General features: G+C 40.9%; 1 protein-coding gene, 1 long non-coding RNA gene and 1 pseudogene across 3 annotated transcripts in view; 2 read left to right on the forward strand and 1 right to left on the reverse strand.

Moving 5' to 3' along the window:
• Positions 1–5,032: 5,032 nt before the first annotated feature.
• On the reverse strand, positions 5,033–8,194 carry LOC148367229 (uncharacterized). Its single transcript, XR_015850285.1, has 2 exons — positions 8,069–8,194; positions 5,033–7,949 (listed from the first exon to the last, which is right to left on the reverse strand). It is a non-coding gene; the product is annotated as an uncharacterized LOC148367229 (long non-coding RNA).
• LOC148367230 (U2 spliceosomal RNA) lies at positions 5,784–5,930 on the forward strand (annotated as a pseudogene).
• A 249-nt stretch (positions 8,195–8,443) lies between the features above and the next one.
• Positions 8,444–16,826, forward strand: part of herc1 (HECT and RLD domain containing E3 ubiquitin protein ligase family member 1) — a 95,181-nt gene continuing 86,798 nt past the window's right edge. For both annotated transcript variants that reach the window (XM_088334068.1, XM_088334069.1), the window contains exon 1: positions 8,444–8,634. The gene's annotated coding sequence lies outside the window, so the exon portion shown is untranslated. The remainder of the gene's footprint in view (positions 8,635–16,826) is intronic.

Consider the following 16,826-nt stretch of genomic DNA (forward strand, 5'->3'; position numbering starts at 1 on the left):
AGGAAACCGGAGTGCCCGGAGGAAACCCACGCAAGCACGGGGAGAACATACAAACTCCGCACAGGATGTCCGGCGCTGGATTTGAACCCACGACAGGTTCCCATGACATGAACTGTGCCGCACAAGCGCTAACCACTGCGCCGCCGTGCTGCCCGTGTGTATATATATATATATATATATATATATATATATATATATATATAGAGAGAGAGAGAGAGAGAGAGAGAGAGAGAGAGAGAGAGAGAGAGAGAGAGAGAGAGAGAGAGAGAGAGAGAGGGGGGGGGGGTGGGGGGGGGAGCGAGCACAGTTTCAATCACATTTTACAGTCACTGTATTACATTAACATACCCCCTTTTTGCTGTACGTCTCTAAGGGATAATATATGGATGCTCATCAAACAATATATGTTCCCTGTTGAGAAACTTTATGATGAAAACCCACAGAACAAACTGCAAACACCCAAACACTACTTTTCACTAACTGCCCTACATATGAATAGGGGTAAATGCTTTAAATAATTAATATTTGTAGGGGTGTACAATACATATAACATTGCATGCTATAATTATTGAAATGGACAACTTTTTTTCAGGAATGAAAATGAGTTGGTCGTTAAAAAGGTGAGAAGGGTGTGGAGGACATATCTATCGGTAGACTGTATAACCCAACAAAAAATGGATAAGTTTGTTGTCTTGGATGAATTTAAGTCGCTTGCATGAAATCAGGATAAATTTTGCTCAGCTCAGTTACAGTGGTAATTCAATCTACAGCAGGGTTCGGGAAGCTATGGCGAGCGAGCCAGATATGGCTCTTTTCATGAGTACATATGGCTCGGAGATAGTATGTAAGAATTTTCTCTGAGACAATCCTATTCTACTATATGCAAAAGCAGCGCACCACTGTTGTGAAAAATGGTTAAGTCCAGTATATGTATGGCAGGGTTTCTAGTGCATTTTAAAATCACAGTGCATCACCAACATACCCCATTTTTGCTGTACGTCTCTAAGGAATGCTATGAATGGACGCTCATCAATCTCTGTTGTTGAGGCACTTTGTGATGAAAACCAACAGAAAAAACTGCAAACACCCAAAAGACGGTGCAATTTGATTGTGTGAGCGGCAAGGGTGGGCGGTTATCTGCACGCAAAGCATGCTTTGCCTCTGTGTCACATGCGTCCACTGCGCTAAAGGGAAACACATCTACAAACTTTTCGTTTGCAGTATTTTGTGACATTTTTATAAAAGAACTGATGGCACCTTCTTTTGAAACCATCGTTTACGAAACAAAATGACAGTCAAAATGAGCCTCAACGATCTTAAGTAACTGCGGTATATTTGTTGATAGGGGAAACTGGCTCTGGCATTATTATTACTTCATAAATTTGATCAAATATTCAGACATCACACAGTAGAATAAAATATGCGGAAATTAGCTTTTGCTTTGAGAGCGTGTTTTGCAGTTTTTTTTTAAATATTTTGTCTTAAAATATATGGTGTGGCTCCCTTAACATCACAGTATTCCCATCACTTCAACATAATCATTTAAGCTTCAAAAATAAATCATAAATAAACAAATATGCTACATAAATAAAACTGGTTTCGAGGCTCGATTTTCAAACTTTTTTAATGAGAAAAAGTGTGCCTCGACTCCAAAGACTTGAGAATTACTGGTGTATATCACATTATAGGAGAAAAGACATCTCCAAAACATTTAGGACTGCAGCCCCCGAGGGCCACTTTTTCCCACCTATTTTGGGTAAAGTGGGCTCTCCAGCACACACGCGATTCGTCACAGAGCTGGGCTGGGCTGTAGTGAGGAGATTTCCGACTCTTTTTTAGAGAACCGGCTTATTTGGCTCGGCTGACTAAAAAGAGTCGGTTCTTATAGCTCCCCTAACGGCTCTTTATTTTGTTTTTAATGTTTTATGTAGTACCAACAATTTTGCAAATTCGTGCCTTGAATGACTTAAAGAGGGGGGAAGCAAAAAACGACAGCAACTACAAATAATAAAAAGGAAAAAAAAGAAAAAGGGAAAAAAAGAAAAAAGTGCAAAGCTAGAAAAAAAAAAGAAAAATAAATATAAAAAGGAAAAAAACTGAAAAAGAAAATAAAATTAAAATTAAAAAGGAAAACAGAAAAAGAAGAAAATAGCAATAAAAAAGAAGTAATGAGTTAAATGGAGTTAAAGAAAAAAAGAAGGAAGAAAATAAAATTTAAAATGAGAGAGAAGAAAGAAAAATACCCCCCAAAAAACCCAAAAAATAAATAACTGAGGGAAAAAAGACGGGTTTTTGGGGGCATCTATATATAACTTTAAGAACGGGAACCAGAGATCTGGTCCATCGTCCAGACTGGAGGTCGGCAACCCGCGGCTCAGCATCCGCATGTGGCTCTTTAGCTCCGCCTGGCATCATGGGAGTGTAACAAGCCCGTTTTTCGGGGTGCTCAAATTCCCCCAAATTTTACCCAAGCACCCCCCAAAAAGATAACCTTTAAAAAAAGATTTTTCTTTACAAAAGGACAGGATAGGCTTAAATGTGATGAAAAACGCTTAATAAAAAATTAAAAAGTAAACCCCCTGAAAAAAGGAGAACAACGCAGCGTCGGAAATACTAGACTGAAATGGTTCAGTCCATTAGATTCCTGGCACTGTTCTCGCCCCCTCTCTAGCTTCTTTTACGCCCGGCTAATGTCACTGGTGGCATAGTGTCGGTGTATGCATAAGCTTCGGTGTATTACGGTGGGAGTAAGTTATACAGTGGTTATGTTTAACGACTAGTTTACCACCCAATACCATGACTTTGTATATGTCCTCATTTTAGCTGCATTGAATTGAATGAAAAAATGATCAGTGTAGCATAATTGTTGTATTGCATAGTAATAGTGTTTCTGCTAACCACAAACTGTAATGTGATTTTTACAAATGTTAAGTGACACTTCTTAACAGTGAAGAATGATTCTAAATGATTTTTTTTCTTACCACCCAGACACTCAATGTCACGACCAGAACTGAATCAGGACCCAAATACGTAGCGTTAACCACAAGTTTATTGATAGAAAGAGGAGGGGCAGTGCCGGCGATCCGGTGCTTGCTGGACGCGGGAAGCAAGTCGCTCACACAAATGGATCGTGATCCGAATGCGTAAGTGGATCTTCCGAAGCGGGAGATGATGGTGTCAAGGACGGAAAAAACAGGTCGATAGACGGGACAGGAGAGCAAAAACGCGGTCGGGATCAAAAAGGGTCGTAAGCCGGGACGGAAGAGCAAACGTGGCCGGAGGTAAAACGGGGAGATCAGGAACGGACGGGTGGAAAAACGGGTGTAAAAAACAGGACAGACAGGAGTCAGAGTCAAAATGCTTGCCTTGTAGAAACAGAGGTTCGCTGACGGACTGACAACAGGCGAGTGAAAGGACTGAGCTTGAGTAGGACGGGGAACCAATCAGGTAGCCCGCAGCAGCTGGTGCCAAACGAACGGGCAAAGATGATCCAAATCAGTCATCGTGACACTCAAGGTGCTCAGCACCCCCAAACTTTTGAACCTGAAATCGCCCCTGCTGGCACTTTTCCAAAAGTGTTTACAATTTGAAAAGAACGGGGGAGAGGTGTCATTTGTCCTTTTAATATGGTTTTTGTGGGAGGAAAAACATGACACAAACACTTTTAATGTTTTCCAATGCTTTAAAAATTGAACATTTCAACTAAGGGTGTAACTATGTAACTACTGTATGAGATGAGAGGGAAGATCAGCTGGTACGACTCCACTGGTGGAAACGGTTTGACTGCTGCTCTCTCACTGGTATCGGGTTGTAAAAAGACGGGATACAGGTTGTCGCCTGCTATACGCGGCAAAGTTATATGTTGTGACCTGAACTCGTAGCTTGCAGGCTTGAACTCCTACCTGGTAAAATTGGCTGCAGAGCAAAACTCAGAGGAATTTCTTTTTTGTTTTCTTCTGTCTTCTCTTTCCCTCTCTGTAAGAGCAGAGCTGTGCAGGCCCAAACTTGGCCCCTTTTAAAGGGGTGGCGTCACCATGTAACTACCTCTCGCTGCATACCTAATTTCAACACGGTAGTCATATTAAAGAAACACAATCCTGTCATAGGCACTTTTTAAATAACAAAGTAGCTGTTTTATTAAGTGATTTTTGATTGTTTTCAGGTTATGTTTTGCATGACACTTAGGGTTATTATTTGTGTTTTGTTGTACAGACCCGAGAAAGGGTGCGTTCATTTGATATCACAAGAGAGAAAAGAGGATGCCGCTGTATTTTACCCATGCACTGACTTGTATGACATTTGCACAAAAATCAAATTTAAACTGTATTCATTGTATTTACTTTACCTTTTATTTTTTTGAAAATACATGCTGCGTTTCATTGCACTCTTTGTTGCCCGGGCATTCAAACACAATGTAGGGTTTTTTGCTTTAATTGAATATATCTAGAGGCGGCACGGCAGAGCAGTGGTTAGCATGTGAGCGGCCCAGTTCTGAGGTCATAGGTTCAAATCCAGCTACCAGTCTTCCTGTGTAAAGTTTGCATGTTCTCCCTGTGCTTGGATGGGTTTCCTCTGGGCACTCCGGTTTTCTCCCAAAAACATGTATGTGAAGTTAATTGGCCGGTCATATTTTCCCTAGGTGTGAATGAGTGAGTGAGTTGTCTTTGTGTGTCCTGCGACTGGCTGGCAACCAGTTCAGGGTGTCCCCTGCCCACTGCCCGAGGTTGGCTGGGATGGGCTCCAGCACCCCTGCGACCCCACTGAGGATACGCTGTGCGGATATTGGATGGATAAATGTATTAAGTGTTGAAAAGTATCCCTTGGTGCAATCGATTAACAAATTCACCTCAAGATATCGCTAGCGCTTGACCATAAGGTTTGGTTTTGAGATTTCTCTCATTTTGTTTGAAGGAGCAAAAACTTGCTGCAAATTAATTTAATTTTAAATTAAGTTATCACTTTGAGTTTTTGGAGTTCTGATATGAATTACTAATCCAAAAAGAGATGGAGCCATTAACCAGGCAGAGCAATATAACATAAACAATTTATTATGACATGTAATCAACAAGAAACAAAAGAAAACACAATGGACACTGGGACAATCGACCAGTAAAAAGGTTAAGTAAAAAGTAGTAAAAAGAAACCAAAAGGTTTACCCTATAATGCTTATCAATTCGGGGAAATTCCTTTGTACAAAAATTTCTCCAAGAACCAACAGAATGTTTAATTGAAACCGTCAGCTTGCAAGCTGCATCTGGAGTTGAACTCCAGGAAGAGAAAAAAAGATCACACTCAGGTCAGCTTTTCGTGAAGGTGAAGTGCCACTGATACAAACGTCATATCGTCACGTCATATTGTCAGATATAAAAAAATTGTGAATATGCTTGATGGCTGTTGAGATTGTCGTGTTTGTTTTGCTGCTGTTGGTGTCGGTGGATGATATTGTCGTGTTTGTTTTGCTGCTGTTGGTGTCGGTGGATTTGTTCAGACCGAGGACAATCGACTTTGGCCTGGACGGATCTATTGACACTAACAAAGATGTTATATAATGAAATTGTGAATATGCTTGATTGCTAATAAGATTTTCGAGAAGGGTTGTTCAAACCTCACTTTGTGTTTGCTGTTAAAAACGTCATATTGGAATATAATATTGTCAATGTGCTTGATTGCTGTTGAGATTGTCATGATTGTTTTCTGTTATTAGTCTCAATAAATTTGTTCAAACCTTGTTAGGATTTGTGTACTATCCATGGAGTTATAAGGTTCTAGATATGTCTGGACGGATCGCTTCTCGGCTTATTGGCCAAAATTGCTCTGTGTAGTAGCCATGATCTTTGATTTTTGCAATCCGGAGATGGACTAGGAGCTTACTCTGTCCACTCCACGCATCGGCCCGGTATTGCAGTACCTCCGGGAACGGTGCATTCGCAATGATCGCAGCAAGGCTTTAGGGCTAGGACCTTAGCTTGGCCTTTTGGCTGAGAGTAGGTGTCCCGGCTCCTAGGCTTTGTAGCGTATTATGAACTGATCGATAACGGATAATGGATAATGAATAACGAAGATAGAACAATAACCCTTAAAAACACCAAACCCCTGATGGTTCCTTTCTCTCCATATTATTTGAAGATGGATGACACCCACCCACCCATCCATCTATTCATCTTTTATCCGCAACGCTTATCCTCAGTAGGGTCGCGGGGGTGCTGCAGCCCATCCCAGCCTTCTTTGGGCAGTAGGCAGGGGAAACCCTGAACTGGTTGCCAGCCAGTCACAGGGCACACAGGGACAGACAACCACTCGCTCAATCAATCCTAGAGACAATTTGGACCAGCCAATTAACCTACCATGCATGTTTTTGGAATGTGGGAGGAAACCCACACAAGCACCGGGAGAACATGCAAACTCCACACAGGAGGTTCGAACTGTGCAGCTAACCACTGCACCGCTGTGCTGATCTTTGGGTGACACTTGAATGCTATATAACAGTGAGAAAAATGGACCCTGCTTAAGAATGGATCTGAAGCCAATGGGTGGAATTTAAGTAGAATGTATCTGTTAGCAGTTAATGTCCCCCTAACGACACTTATTAATCATGGGACAAATAGCTTATCAATACATAGCCCTAAATGGTTTTATTCCAATCAAAACACTTTATGGCATCAGATTTTATTGTAGGCAAGTGCAGATTTGTGGTCTCTGTAGGGCAGGGGTAGGGAACCTATGGCTCGGGAGCCATATATGGCTCTTAGTACATATGCTCCGAAATAAAATGTAACTATCGCACATCTCTCTGTGGCGTTCAGAAGTCAAGTGATTTCATCCCGATTTTGGTCCATATAAAGCCAAAGCAACTTAATGCAGAAGTTCGATAAGAAACCATTTACCGTAAACTGATAAATGAAAACGCTGGCAAACGACTTTGATTGGGTGAGCAGTACAGGTGGGCGGATCCCTGCACACAGCGCAAGGCACTTCCTTCTCTCACTCAGTGCAGTCTACACTGAAAGCGAATATGACGATATGCTTATTGTTTGCAGTAATTTGTGACATTTTTACAAAAGAACTTTGCATGCACATTGTTTTGAAACTGTTATTAAGGACAAATTTCATGGAAAAAAAATTGCCTCAACACTCTCAACTTAAGGTGGAAGACAAATTGTAAATGGCATATTTACATTGATTTGGGACACAGGATTTGGCATTATTATCATTTCATACACTTGATTAAATCATCAAATGACACGCAGTGAAATAATATGTGCTGAATAATTAGTTTTTGTCTAGAGAGCGTGTTTGGCAGTTTTTTCAATTTTGTCAGAAAATATATGATGTGGCTCTCTCAATTTCTTTTAAAAACATTTTTTTGCTTTTATGGCTCTTTGGGTCATAAAGGTTCCTGACCCCTGCTGCAGGGTGACCTGGGTACGTCCAGGAACTGTCCATCAAGGTGAGAGTGTCATTCCACCCATTCCAAGGGCCTTGAGTTTCTTGAACTGGGGTGAATGGCAAATGTTCAGTTCCGTCTGTGGTGACGGAAAAATAAAAGGAGTAAAGGTGGTCCTGGCAAAACGAAGCTGTACGTAGCCCGGGGAAGCATTTTATGGCACACCACAGGCTCTAGATGAGTCCTCGTTCACTTCCAAGAGCCGGTTGATAGAGATCGTTCGTTCGGGAACGACACATCATGACTGGGCTGGGGCTCCACGCACTCACTGCAGTGGCAGGGACGGAAGAGGCGGCGAGAAGGCATGGACAACCATGCACGGCCCTGTATTTGGCCTAACAAGTGTTTTTTGCAAACCTGTGGAGATTACATGAAGCCTTCGTGTTGACGCGATGCGTTGAATATTCTCCCGTAAACACAAAACAGAGGAAGCCTTTGACAGTTGGGGGCGGTAAGCGAGCATTCATCTCTGCTAACTGTTAAGCATAGCCGGCAAGCTAACCTGCTATGAGACGACAGTCCAAGTATTATTGTCAACTTTCGCAATTATCACTATCAAATGTGTTGTTTTCAGTATGCCAACTAAAATTCACAACTTGTAATTCCCGAGCCCCATCGTCATACCTGGACATAAGGGTGTTGGCTACCTTTCGGGGTTTCCTGACTAGCTCGATGACGTATAGCAATTTTGCATATGTCACATTACGTTAATATTTGCTTGTAGTTGTCAGTCATCTTACTGGCTCGTTTTGTCGTAATAAGTCGTAAGTTGACATTCCTTGCGTAATCACACCCATGTGTTGGGAGCACATACGTGTCCTGTGTTTATGCTATCAGCGGTTGATGAAGCTGTTTGTCATAAACAATCCCCTGTCGAGTATAATACAGTAAGTCGGCAAGCCTTCATGCAAACCACTGTTTTTGGTTGCGTGACCTGGCGTGACGCATTCTTTAAATAACGTTGGGCAAGAGTTCACTAAAATGAAAGCAAACACAACGCGAGTAGTAGCATGGACCATTGCAACTGTAAGATTGACCTTTTGGCTTACTGAGGGTTAAGCGCTTGTATAAATCCTACATACTCTTATCACCCAAACCCCTAGGATTTTGCCAAGGTCTTGCATTATCTGGATGTCAGCAACGTGTTGACACAATGGAACCTGTCATGTACCTGTTTTGAGTAGAATAAGGTAATTATAAAGACTCAGCAATGTGTCCAAGCTTCTGCTCCAAAAACAATGCTTAAGGAATGAATTGAAAAGCATGATTATACGGGGTGTTTCAAAAGTCTTGGGCACACTTTGACATTGAATATCTCGGAAACTATTGATGATATAAAATCACTTATGTTGAATTCCGAAAGTGTGTAATCTCAATATTTACAAAGTTTAAAAGGTGTTCAACCTGAGTACCATTGGACATAAGACACACATCAAGCTGATGGTCAAATTCTTGCCAAACACGTCCCAGCATTGTATTGTCAATGGTTGCAACAGCTTCTGTTATTCGTGCCTTAAGCTCATCCACGTTTTATCAACACTACACAACACTGCCAGACAGATGGATTGGACGGTCTAGGCAGAATGATCACGATCTCATGTCCTGGCCACACAGTTCTCACACTATTCGATTTTCTTTTGTGGAGATTTGTCAAAACATTGGTCTTTGTGCCCTTCTTTTCAGAGAGACGTGAATGTGCTAAAGGCACGATTAAAAAGCTGTCGCAAGCCTTGACAAAGTAATGCTGGAATACGATTGGCAAAAATTTGACTATCGTCTTGATGTGTCATGTGGCCAATGGTGCTCACATTGAACATCTTTGAACATTTCATGTAAACATTGAATTTAGCTTTCAGAATTTTTCAAAAGTGTTTTTATATCCTTAATATTTTCCGCGATATTGAATGCCAAAATGTCCTCACATCTTTTTGAACACCTTGTATTTGCAATTGTTTTCTGTAGATTGATGTTTGTATATTTTTCTCTTTTTGAACACATCTGTAATTTACACTTTTGTGAGTAAGTGGAACTGCTCTCTGCAACATTTTATGACCCTCTGTCGAATTTTGTATCTAAAGCAAAACTGCTGCTAAAGCACATACTGCAGATGCTTGGGATAAAAAAAGACTATCTTGAATTTAATTTAAAAAAAAAAGACTAGTACTGTATTTTCACGACCATAAGGTCCCATCGTGCAGTGCGCCCCGTGTGTCATCTAAAGCCGTGTAAGATTTGACGCCAGCCTCGTGACTGGGAGGTCGCAGGTCTGAGCCCTGGCCGTGTCATACCTGAGACTTATAAAATTTTGGGGTGGAATCCGAAGTTTTTGTGGGATTGTTTATACTTCCAACTAAATGCATCTTGCATGCAATGTCCTGTGACTTTTAATCATCTCTTGTTTGGACGCCACTAGCTGCTTGCTTGTGCAGAAGATGACACGTGACGTCACACACAAAGCAGTATTGGTGTTAGTGCTCATGAATGCTAACGCCGTAGCGTTTCTAGCAATTTGCAAGTTATTGTGCGACCGGAGGCTGAACAGAGTTGTCACCCCAAATATTACTTGAATCCAAAACATCGCATTCCCTCCATTGAATGGTTTCCCGTGTTTTTATCTTCTTGGGTGTGTTGACTTCATTGCCACACGGAAGATCATGGAAACCGAGCAGCCGCGAGCGCTGTTGTGCCTAAAATTGACTTGACTGCAAAACTCCCCTTTGACAAACGTGCACTATGCTTCTGACAAAACATGTATCGTGATTGTAGTCTGTATAATGTGTTTATCAAGTAATATTGATTGGCGTGATTAAAACCAAAAAGCAATCGTGGTCTTTATAATGAGTTTATTAAAACATGTACAAACAATACAAACACCGTAGCTCTGAGAAGGCTATTTAAGGCAAAGGGGAGTCGGACTTAGGCACATTAGCATCGGCTGCAACAGAGGGCACTTGCGCCCTATCATGAGGTGCGACCTGTGTATTTGTTAAATACGCAAGTAGAACCAGCTACGGACACTGCTCCTGTTTACATGGTGCGCCCTATGGTCGCTTCAGTCCTGGCTTAAATTTTACATGAAATTAATTTAATTACATGGCAAATTATAATAAACACAAGAGAAATTAGTTCAATGAAAAATACATATTTTATTAAATATACTGTGGTTTTGTACAAAAATTGAATACAAATACATTTTCCAAAACCAATTATGCGCTTTGATTGGACATTATAGACATAAGTACATAAATAAACCTCTGTCCATTTTTTAGGGACAGACAGATTTACAATACATTCGAAAAGGATAAACATTTGTATACCTGTAAATCAAGAAGAGGCAGATTAGCAACAGTAAATAAAGCAAATATGATGTCCAATTTTTGAAGTGCATTCAGTGGTTAACCACAAAATCTGTAACAATACTTAATATTTTTCAACAGTCAGAAATGAAATGGTTTTAACAACAGACATTTTTTCTTTTGACTGCATGCATTTAATTTCTAATACGTTTGTCAGGCACAGTCTGGTATAACGCTTAAGCTCTCATTTATAGTGAAATATACGTGTATAAACTGAGCAGGTCTTCAAAACCGTATTGGCTTGAACGTCACTTGAATTTTACAGAGGCGAGTCTTTTTCTCTTTCGTTCTACTGTGACATGCTATATAAGTGTTTGTGTGTCACCCATCTACCGCCATCATAAGCAAGGTCTGCTTTGCAAATTTTGCAAGTAGTGTTTTTATTGGCCGTATCCACGCTTAAATGCTCCAAAACTTTATAAGTTTAGGTAGACTTTGTTGACGTAGACGCAGCCTTTACCGCTAGAAGCTGACACGCTATGACACATGCTCGGCTCTCGTCAGAGATTATGTTCATATAGAGATGCCTCTCTCTGTTGGGAAAACCGTGTCTGGCGACAATTACATGCATTTTCGACTATTCCTATGGTCGATTTTTGTCATCAATGTCGAGTAACTATTGCAGCCCTCTTATGAAGTAATTATTTGACTTTGAGTGATTACGGTACTAGAACAGTATATCGAATTTAAATTCCATTGGGCGCGATTATTCTAGGGTCATCCTACCGTTCCCAAGCATGCTTGCTTCTAAAGTCAGGATTTCCACGCCCAATCTCCAGTTGGGCCTACCTTTGTAGAGATTGGCCAGAGCACGGTACGATTGGCCGCATATGCATGCAGCCAGGGGACTAGTCACCGCCCGAAACATAATCATGATGTAACAACCTATATTTTATGTTGACAAGAGCTGTGTATTGTTTGTTAATGCAACATCCAATGCAGCCTGGTCATCCTGCAAGGGGGATTACCTCATGTGCGGTCCCTTCTCAAGGTTTCTTAATGTACCTCATGCTGAGGTTTTTGAGTTTCCTTGCCCTCATGTAGGTTATAGATCAGGGGATGGTGTAAAAATAGTCTGTGGTTTGCAATAATCTGTGGTCTGTTCAGCCCTTTTGAGACTCTCTGTGATTAAGGGCTATACAAATACACATGACTTGACTTGACATGTCACATACATACTTGCTATGTATATAGGTAGAAACTGGGGTAGGTAGGTGATTCCCTTAACCACATGGGTAGTAAGGGCACCATTTCCTCTGGTGCGTCTTGGGCACGCACAGCCTGGTGGTGCCCGTCCCTCTCCAGTTAGCTCTGTGTGATGTGGCAATTGTCTATGTTCACAGCGGTTTTAGAGAATAAGTCACGGGACTTAGATGGACCAATAACTAACATTTCAGTCTTTTCAGAGTTAAGACGCAGGAAATTGAGTGACATCCACTCTTTTATCTCAGTGAGGCAGGCCTCCAAATTTCCACAGATTAGTGTGGCAGATTCCTCCATCGGGAGATAGAGTTGAGTGTCATCTGCGTAGCAATGGAAGCTGATATTATACTTGTGAATAATATCACCTAGCGGAAGCATATAAATGCTGAAGAGAAGGGGGCCAAGCACTGAACCCTGCGGAACACCACAAGTAACACTAAATGGCTCAGATGTCTATTCGCCATATTTAACGCAGTGTGTCTTATCTGAGAGGTAGGATCTGAACCATAAGAGGACGTTTCCTGAGAGACCAATCCATTTTTCCAACCATTCTAGCAAGATATTATGGTCCACTGTGTCAAATGCAGCACTAAGGTCCAGCAGCAGCAAAAGTGATGATGCGCCAGAGTCCATTGCCCGTAGGAGATCATTGGTTACCTTAATCAGAGCTGTCTCAGTAGAGTGGTTAGCCCTGAATCCTGATTGCATTGATTCAAAGAGATTGTTCTCGGACATGAAATCATTCAGCGGCTGTGCCACTACTTTTTCAAGTATTTTAGAAAGAAACGGTAGGTTTGACACAGGTCTATAATTACATAAGTTTTCTGGATCAAGGTTGGGTCGTTTCAGTGTGGGTTTAATGACGGCGGACTTAAAAGCAGCTGGAACTACACCTGAGGAGAGTGATATGTTTGAAATATTTAGAACTGAAGGTGCAAGAACGCCAAAGAGACCTTTAATAAGTGAACCTGGAAGCGGGTCGAACTGGCAAGTCGTCGGTTTGGCCGTATTCACCATCTGTTTTAAGATTATCGAGTGACAGTTCACTAAAACGGGACAATCCCTGGACAGCCACCATGTCGTGCATCTATAGATTTGAGTGCTTTAGTATGTGATGAATTAATACTGTCTTTAGCAATTTCTTCCTGTATGCTTTGGATCTTCTTAGTAAAGAAGACCATTATGTCGTGGGCAGAATGAGTGGAGCTATCTGGGATAGTCTGTTGCCTTGTGAGCGATGCTACCGTGTCGAAAAGGACCTTGGGATTGTTCTTTTGTGACGCAATCACCTTCGAAAGGTAGGCAGATTTTGCAGAGGCCAGGGCCGCTTTATACTTCAACAAACTATCACACCAGATTTGATGGAAAACTTCAAGCTTGGTAGCGTGCCATTTTCTTTCAGATTTCCTGCATTCTCGTTTAAGGGATCTACTTTCATCATTAAACCGAGGTGTGCGTCTTTTAGGTCGTGATTTAAGCCGGATGGGCGCTACTGAATCCAGGGCACTAGCCAGAGTAGCATTGAATTCATTTAGGAGTGGTTCGATGGAGCCTATGTAGGAAGGAAAGGACGCAACTGCTCCTGGAAGAATATCGGAGAGCTCAGAAACTGTGCCCGTGCTTATATTGCGTCCAGTGAATCCTTCTGTTTTTTTGGTACTACATTTAGCTAGCACATCAAATGTAACTAAATAATGATCCGAGATAACTGTAGTACACGATAGCACCGTCATGTTTGAGGTTGAAACTCCTCGAGTCAGAACCAAGTCGAGCGTGTTTCCATCTTTATGGGTTGGCAAATAAACCAGTTGATTAAAACCAAATGCATCAATTAAAGACTGAAACGCAACAGTGAGTGAACTGAGTGGGGAGTTCATATGAATGTTAAAGTCCCCCATGATTATAATTTTGTCTGCATAAGTTACTAGTTCAGACAAAAGTTCAGCAAATTCGTCTAAGAAAGTTGTGTATGGTCCTGGTGCGCGATAGATAGTTATCACATAAATTGACAATGGAGAGGACCTCATAACAAGAGCCTCGAACGACTTGTGATTATTAGAGGTACGAGGAGTAAATTTGAGCGTTTTTTCAGAAATGAGCCTTAAGCCCAACGCACACAAACTTCTTCTTCTTCAAACTTCTAATGAGGCTCCACAAGCTACCTGTATTAATGGCACCTGTTTTAACGCATTATCAGAATAAAAGACACCTGCCCAACACTTCAGTCCGTCACACTCCAAAACTCCACGATGGCCAAGACTAAAGAGCTGTCGAAAGACCCCAGAGAAAAAATTGTAGACCAGCACTAGGCTGGGAAGACTGTGCAATAGGTAAAACACTTCGTTTATAGAAATTAATTGTGGGAGCAATTATTTAAAAAATGGACGACCTTCATGTTCTCTGATAATACCCCTTGAACTGGCGCTTCATGCAAGATCTCACCCCGTAGCGTCAAAATAACAGAAATAACGGTGAGAAAAATACCAGAACCAAGCGGGGAGACCTAGTGAATGACCTACAGAGAGCTATCAGTAACACATTGGGCTGCCAGGGACTCAAATCCTACACTGCCAGCCGTGCCCCGCTGCTAAAGCCACTACACGTCCAGGCCCATCTGCGGTTTGCTAAAGAGCATTTGGATGATCCAGATGAGGACTGGGATAATATTTTGTGGTCAGATGAAACAAAAAGAACAATTTGGTAGAAACACAGGTTCTCATGTTTTGAGAAGAAGAAATACTGAAGAACACCATACCCACTATGAAGTATGGGGCCGGAAACATCATGCTTTGGGGCTTTTTTATTCTTGACATTGTAACTTATTTTTTAAGAACAGTATATGCCTGTATCGTAAAAAAAGATGATTTTTTTTTAAAACCCAGAACAGAAAGCATGAAAAACAATGGCATTTTCAAATACTCACATCTATGTGTGCATTTAATGTTCCTCACTTCTCAACATGGCACAAACATTTACAGTAATTAATGCTTTTAATATATATATATATATATATATATATATATATATATATATATATATATTCTAAAAATAATCCTACCTAACAGTGTGGAATAAACAACAACAGGGTGGAAAAATTACATCATGATTATTTTTCGGGCAGTGACTACTCCTGTGGCTGCATGCATGTGCGGCAAATTGTACCCTGATCTGATATTTTATGATATCCCTCATAGTCTAGCATTTTCACAAATCTGGAATGACTGGAAATTCATGGAATACAGTATCACAGACCACATTACCATAATTTAGACATCAACACTTTCACATCAAGCATTGTAACATTATGAACACACATCAGCTATTCAATTAATTAGCGGGTTGAAGTTGTGTCTGCAGTTCAATGTAATCAATCAAATTAAGCTTGTGTGTTGCCAAAAAGTTATCCAAAACACAAAATACTATTTGGAATGCATTTTATTTGTGATAAATGATTGCAAATTATTTTTTTTAATACATTTGGCAAATTTTAGAACAAGACATGAAATGTTCATAGAGAATCACCCGTGTTCATAGTTGTCAGTAAATGATTTGAATCATGGCCGGATGTATTCAAAAATCTTTGTCACTTTCAATGCTAACTCTGAGCTGAGAAAAAGTCAAAACTAAATTTTAGACCTATTTTTATTTAAAAAATAAAATAATAGGAGTGCATGTTTTACACAAAAAAACGGTATTTCCTCCACATCCTTCTCACAATTTTAAGCCCTGACCCATTTTCATGCCTGAATTTAGATTTTATTTATTGCATTTCGTAGTAGGCTGGGTCGGGTCCTGTTTGTGTTTGAGGTGTGCTACTCAAATGATCTTCTTCTTCCTTTTTAATATAAAGATATGTGTGGTTATTTCAATCGGGCCAAGTCTGGAGATTTCCACACTTGTTTTGTTGTAAATTAGTGAAGGTTGAAATGTCTTGGAACCCAGGCAGGCAAAAGCTATGAAATAACATCCACAGATGGGCTATGACCTTGAAGGTGCGGGTCATGTGTTTTGATGGTCCCTATCTGGTGCAAACAGGAGTGTCAAATCCTTCCCACTTTTGTTGTTGTGGTTGCCATTGACAGTTTAGGTCTTAAATTTATTGGATTGTTGCTTGGGCAGCACTGCGGCGCAGTGGTTAGCGCGTGTGCGGCACAGTTCTGAGGTCATGAGATCGAACCTTACTGTGTGGAGTTTGCATGTTCTCCCCTTGCTTGCCTTGTTTTCCTCCGAACACTCCAGTTTCCTCCCACATTCCAATATCATGCATGTCAGGTTAATTAGCCGGTCCAAATTGTCCCTAGGTGTGAATGAGCGAGTGAGTTGTCTTTGTCCGTGTGCCCTGCAACTGGCTCGGAACCAGTTCAGGCTGTCCCCTAACCACTGTCCGAAGACAGCTGGGATGAGCTGCAGCACCCCCCAGCCCTACTGAGGATAAGTGGTGCAGATAATGGATGGATGGATGGGTTGTCGCTTTTTAAAAATGTGATGCATCAAAAAATAACAATGTTGTCTTAAGAGTATGCTGAGAAAAAAAGCTGATGTCTGTGCAAAACCTCGTACGTCCAAGATCATCACTCTCTTAGACAATTTCAAATACTGCAGGTTCAGATACTCCCATTACATACTGGCTGACCATAGGTTTACAAACTCTATTAAATTTAGTTTCACATTTTTTTTCGGTTTTGATCTACTGAGCACTTGTAATCTTGTGATTTCTTTCATCATAGCATAACAAATAATTATAATGGATTCCGTTGTCTGTATTGCCCTTGCCATTTATTACATTTCTATTTTTCTTTTTAGTTCCTAGTGTATGTTGCACA

This window comes from Urocampus carinirostris, chromosome 4, assembly GCF_059441175.1.
Source record: "Urocampus carinirostris isolate Australia breed hairy pipefish chromosome 4, RoL_Ucar_1.0, whole genome shotgun sequence".
In the NCBI taxonomy this organism is placed as follows: domain Eukaryota; kingdom Metazoa; phylum Chordata; class Actinopteri; order Syngnathiformes; family Syngnathidae; genus Urocampus; species Urocampus carinirostris.